This window comes from Heterodontus francisci, unplaced genomic scaffold, assembly GCF_036365525.1.
Source record: "Heterodontus francisci isolate sHetFra1 unplaced genomic scaffold, sHetFra1.hap1 HAP1_SCAFFOLD_59, whole genome shotgun sequence".
Classification (NCBI taxonomy): Eukaryota; Metazoa; Chordata; class Chondrichthyes; order Heterodontiformes; family Heterodontidae; genus Heterodontus; species Heterodontus francisci.
The window spans coordinates 3025000-3031289 of NW_027140758.1; the positions used below are offsets into that span (position 1 = coordinate 3025000).

General features: G+C 43.3%; 1 non-coding gene across 1 annotated transcript; it reads right to left on the bottom strand.

Annotated features, from left to right (window-relative positions):
- Positions 1-5121: 5121 nt before the first annotated feature.
- trnas-gcu (transfer RNA serine (anticodon GCU)) lies at positions 5122-5203 on the bottom strand. Its single transcript has one exon. It is a non-coding gene; the product is annotated as a tRNA-Ser (tRNA).
- Positions 5204-6290: the final 1087 nt, after the last annotated feature.

The window sequence follows — 6290 nt, forward strand, 5'->3', positions numbered from 1 at the left end:
CTGCTGATGCCCCCTGAATATATTAGAGAACATGGTGACGAGGTTGAGATAAAAGCCTGTAAATATAGGCAGCAAACAGCAGCAGGGACTGCAGTAAACAAGATTTACGTGACATATTTGTGCTTATATTGGTGGGTGAAATAAGATACGAAACACACAAAATCCTACATTTGAGCTCGCGTAAAAGATTGCTCTGTCTATGGAGATAGCATCAAAGAATGCTCAGGAATTTTGTCCAATGCCAGTGATAGTAACACACTTCAGGGGAACTTAAAAAAAAATGGTAAAATGGGCTTTCACATAACAGATGAAATTTTACACAGAGAAGTGTGAAGTGATACAATTTGGAAGGAAGAATGCCATATAAATGAAACGTTACAGTTCTAAACTGGGTGCAGGAGCAGAGAGACAATGTACACCAATGTGAGAAGGATTGAAAAGGTAGCTAAGAGCAAACAGGACACTTGGCTTTAGTAATAGAGGCATAGAGTAAAAACATATAAGTTATGCTAAACCTCTTTAAAATACTGGGAATGAATGGCCTCCACCTGTACCTCCACAGAAAGCTTCCATTCCAGGTTTACACACACTCGTCAGGATCACTCTCCACAGATTCTGCCCTCCAGGCTTGGACACCCACTTCAGGATCACTCTCCACAGATCCCGCCATTCCAGGTTCGGACACCTACTTCAGGATCACTTTCCATACATCCCAGCACTATGGGCTCGGAGACCCTCTTCAGAGATCCTAAATCTCCAGACACGGATATCCTTTGAGGACCACTCACCACAGATTCTTCCCTCCAGGCTCAGACACCCTCTTCAGAATCACTCTCCATACATCCCGCCACTCCACGCACGGATATCTCCCTCAGGATCAGATCAAAGAATGTTGTTTGTCACTTATCAGCTCAAGCCTGAATGTTGTTCAGGTCTTGCTGCTTGCAGGCACAGACTGCTTCAGTATCTGAGGAGTTGTGAATCATCAGCGAACATTCCCACTTCTGACTTATGTTGAAGAGAAAGCCATCAATGAAACAGCTGAGGATGGTTGGGCCTACGGCACTGCCCTGAGAAACTAGGTATCCAGTCATGAATGGTGGTGGACAATTAAATAACGAACCAGATCAGGAGGGTCAAAAAACATCCCTATCCTCAATTTTGTTGGAGCCGAGCACGTCAGTGCAAAAGATGAAGCTGGAGCATTTGAAACCATCTTCAGTCAGAAATTGCTCAGTGGATGATTCATCTCGGCCTCTTGAGGTCCCCATCATCACAGCTTCCAGTTTTCAGCCAATTTGCTTCACTCCCCATAATGGCAAGAAACAGCTGAAGGCACTCGATACAGCAAAGACTATGGGCCCTAACAACATTCCGGCTCTAGTGTAATTCTGAGTTATTTTTGCCTTCAGTCTGGTTCAGTGAATATACTGAGTCGGATGTGTAGGTAAAATCAATTACTTTATTTGCGCATTTAGCCGGCTGACTTACTCTAATGCAACGACACTGACTCCACCCAGAGTCTGTCTGGTCCACTAGAGTAAGTGAAGTTTTTTGATACGGGTACTACTGTTTATACATTAAGATTCATGCTACACCCCCTTGTTTAACCAATCAGTGCGATACAATTCGACTTCACCCACGTGGTGACATGCAGTACATCTGTTACTGAGGTTACAATACACTCCATTCTCAATACATACTTGTTACTAATAAAATATTGTTTTGTACCAGCAAGATAAAACAAAGCAGACAAGCAAGCTAATTAGCAAGAGCATAGGAATCATTTATAATCATTCGAGTCTCACTCCCTTCATGGATCATGAGTCTGTCTCTACCTTGTGACAAGTAATTGCGGCGCATCCTGCTATCTCTATTAGGTGTACATTCCTGAGTGTTTCGTGCAGTCTGCAGCTACATCAAGTAGCGGCAGTTCACGAAGATAAGAGGGGCCTAGCACTCCTTATCACCCACACAGGGATGGACATCATTTGATTCACAGGAGTCCATTTGTTCCAAACCACAGGGAGTCACACAATCAGGCCATAAAGAACAGATGTCTTTGCAATTACCAGTGTCGGCTAGTCTTTACAGTCTCACACGCTCTGCCTTTACTTTTAACTATTTCATTGTGGTTTCTGCCACTTAAAATCAAAGCTCAGCAAAGCTACTATTCCTAACTTGGCTATATTTCCCTTTAAGCATAGTTCCATGCCTTTCTGCTCACTTCCACACTCGTACTGAAGACTTGTGCTCCAGAACTAGCTGCGCTCTCAGCCAAGCTGTTCCAGTAGAGCTGCAACACAGGCATCTACTTGACAATGTGGAAAATTACCCATGTGTGCCCTCTCCATAAAAAAAATGCAGGACAAATCGAATCTGACCAATTGCCGCCCCATCAGTCTACTATCAATCATCAGCAAAGTGATGGAAGATGTCACCAACAGTGCTATCAAGCACCACACACTAAGCAATAATCTGCTCATCGATGCTCAATTTAGGTTCTGCCAGGGTCTCTCAGCTCCAGGAAATAATTTGGCAGATAGAGGAGAATGTGGGAAAATGTGAGGTTATCCACTTTGGTTGGAAGAATAGAAAAGGAAAATATTATTTAAATTGTGAGAGATTACAGAATGCTGCGGTGCAGAAGGATCTGGGTGTCCTCGTACATGAATCACAAAAAGTTACCATGCAGGTACAGCAAATAATTAGGAAGGCAAATGGAATGTTACCCTTTATTGCAAGGGGGATGGAGTATAAAAGTAGAGAAGTCTTGCGACAAATGTACATGGTGCTGGTGAAACCACACCGAGAGTACTGTGTACAGTTTTGGTCTCCTTATTTAAGGAGGGATATACTTGCATTGGAGGCAGTTCAGAGAAGGTTCATTGGATTAATTCCTGTGATGAAGGTGTTGTCTCATGAGGAAAGTTGAGCTGGTTGGACCGATACTCATTGGAGTTGAGAAAAATGAAAGGAGAACGTATTGAGACAAATAAGATTCTGAGGGAGGTTGACAGGGTAGATGCTGAGAGGATGTTTTCTCTCGTGGTGGAATCTAGAACTCGGGGACACAGTTTCAGATTTAGGGGTTTTTCATTTAAGAAGGAATTTCTTCTCTCAGAGGGTCATTAATCTTTGGAATTCTTTACCGCAGAGAGCAGTGGAGGCTGGGTCATTGAATGGCTTCAAGATTTTTATCTACAAGAGAGCCAAGGGTTATGTGGGCAGGCAAGAAAGTGGGGTTGAGGTCATGATCAGGTCAGCCATGATCCTATTGAATGGCGGAGCAAGCTCGAGGGGCCAAATGGCCTAATCCTGCTACTAGTTCTTCTGATCTTATGTTCGTATGACCTCATTGCAGCTTGGTCCAAACAGAGATGAAAGACTGGAATTCCAGAGGAGAGGTGAGAGTGATTGCCCTTGAGTGAGTGTGGCATCAAGGATCCCCAGCAAAATTGAAGTCAATGGGAATCAGGGGGAAAACTCTCCACTTGTTGAAGTCATACCTCGCACAAAACAAGATGTTGTGGTTAGTGGAGACCAATCATCTCAGCCCAGGACATTGCCTCAGGAGTTTCTCAGGGTAGTGTCGCAGACCCAAACATCCCAGCTGTTTCATTGACGACTTTCTCTTCAACATCAGTCAGAAGTGGGAAAGTTAGATGATGACTCACAACTCTTCAGATACTGAAGCAGTCTGTGCCTGCAGGCAGCAAGACCTGAACAACATTCAGGCTTGAGCTGATAAGTGACAAGCAACCTTCTGGCCACACAAGTGCCAAGCAGTGAACATCTCCAACGAGAGAGAGAAAAAATCTACCTTTTGATATTCAGAAGCATTATCATCGTTAAATCCCCCACCATCAACATCTTGACCAGAAACGTAACTGGACCAGTCACATCAATGCTGTGGCTATAAGCGCAGGTCAGAGATTACGAATTCTGCAGCAAGTATCTCACCTCCTGACACCCCAAATCCTGTCCACCATCTACAAGGCACAAGTCAGGAGTGTGATGGAATACATCCCACTCAACAACACTCAAGAAGCTCAACACCATCCAGGACAAAGCAGCACACTTGATCGGCACCTAACCCGCCACCTTAAACATTCACTCCCTCCACAACCAGTAAACAGCGGCTGCAGTGTGTACCATCTCCATATGCACTGCAGCAACTCGCCAAGTATCCTTCAACAGCACCTTCCAAACGCGTGACCACTATCACCTCGAAGGACAAGGGCTGCAGATGCATGGGAACTCACTACCTGCAGGTTCCCCTCCAAGTCACTCACCATCCTGACTTGGAACGATATCGCCATTTCTTCACTGTTGTTGGGTCACAATCCTGGAACTCCCTCCCCAATAGCACTGTGGGTGTTCCTGCACCATATGGGCTGCATCAGTTCAAGAAGGCAGCTCTCCACCACCTTCTCAACGGCAATAGGAATGGGGAATAAATGCTCGCCTTATCAGCGATACTCACACCCAAGAATGAATAAAAACCAAATCACTCTCCACAGATTCCCCACAATCTGGGCTTGGACATTTACTTCAGGAGCACAGAGCTTTATATCACTGCAACATGAGTTCCAATCTTCATATTCTGTTCACTTTTCACATTATTTTCGACCAGTCCACGAGCTTTTATTAATTCAGTATTCGGGTCTCTGCTCCTCCGCCGTTTCTAACATCTCACCTCTTCCAAAAAAACGCTCTGATCTATCGTCGGTAGTAGATGACCCCTCATTTTAAACTCCATCTGCCAAAGCATTGCTCACTCAATTAATCTATCAAGAAGATTTGAAAATAAATTTCTTGCCAAAGGATAATTTTCTGCATCTGCTCCCTCACCATTTGCTTTTCCCATTTGTCTTTCACTTGGTGAAAAGCCAGAGAAAGTAAAGATGGAAGGAAGGAGGGGAAGAAATATCCTGCTCCGTTTCGTGATCCCTATTTGATCTTCATTCCAGTGCAGTTTGGGTGAAGAATTTCAAATGTCTGTCTCAATTTTAATAAAGTATAACCAATTCTGGAATCACTATCAGGACACAGACAAAAACGGGTTTTGAGGCTGACTTTGCACATAAACTCCCCCAACATAAATAGTTAATAAACAAGCGACAAGGATGGGATTCGAACCCACGCATGCAGAGCACAATGTATTAGCAGTCCATCGCCTTAACCTCTCGGCCACCTTGTCAGTTGCATAAGCATGGCTGTCACCTTCAGCACAGCTTCTAGCTGTGCAGCGAGCTGTGTCATGATGGAAATATATCTTCTGCAAGTAAATGAAGTTGGGAATGGAGCGGTGTGAAACATTTTCAGACCATGTCCAACACGTTTCTACTCAGTGTGAAAACCCACCACGGAAAGACTGGAACATACAATCATTTCATCACATCATGATTAACATCACTCAGACACCGGAACCATGAGGTCACTGACGAAGTCATGATGACCGAATTTCTCATGAAATGACAACTGAACTAACTGACTGGAAGAATTGCTTTAACTCCACATGATCAGAGAGACACAGCCTCAGACCAAATTGTCGGGTGGTGTAAACAGATATCACTGCTTCTGATCTTCACCAGAACAGAGAGTGAGATGTGACATTGATCATCAAACAGACTGTGAGAGAATACAACAGAATAAAACACATGGAGAGACACTGTGGAATAACAAATAGATTTGATTGGAATGTTGAAATTTTGATTGGAATGGATAAAACAGCAGAAACAGCAGATTAAATTGGGATTCTCATCATTATATTGATCTGGGATAGAAAAGAGAAACTGATGGAAAGAAGAGAAGAAGGAAGAAAAGAAACAATGGAACTGTTCCATTTTTTCAGTTTTTTCACTCACCCATCAAAGCTGATAAAAAAAGTTGCAAATAACAGAGAATTTCACCAAAAAGGGAGATTAAATGTTGCTGAAACCTTGGATCGAAGGATGCCCCAATAGATCACCTGTTTAACTGTCTCCTCACTCGGGGATTTCAATCAGTGAGCAATATTATTCTCTACTTTTTTTGTTAATTGGTCCCAGAACTGTCACTTGGAATTAATATCAGTGTTCTGACTCCTGAATAATAAAATTGTGAGTTTCTCGATATTTTCTGGACACATTTCCTGCTGAAAGAACTAAGAACTCTTTTCTAATTTACACAATGCAAAATACACACTCATCAAGCCTGCTGAGCTAGCATCCTTGGTGCTGCTCTCTCTTCTCCCAAACTTCATCTCATGTGACTGTTACATTATCACTCTGACAGTGGGAGGGGTT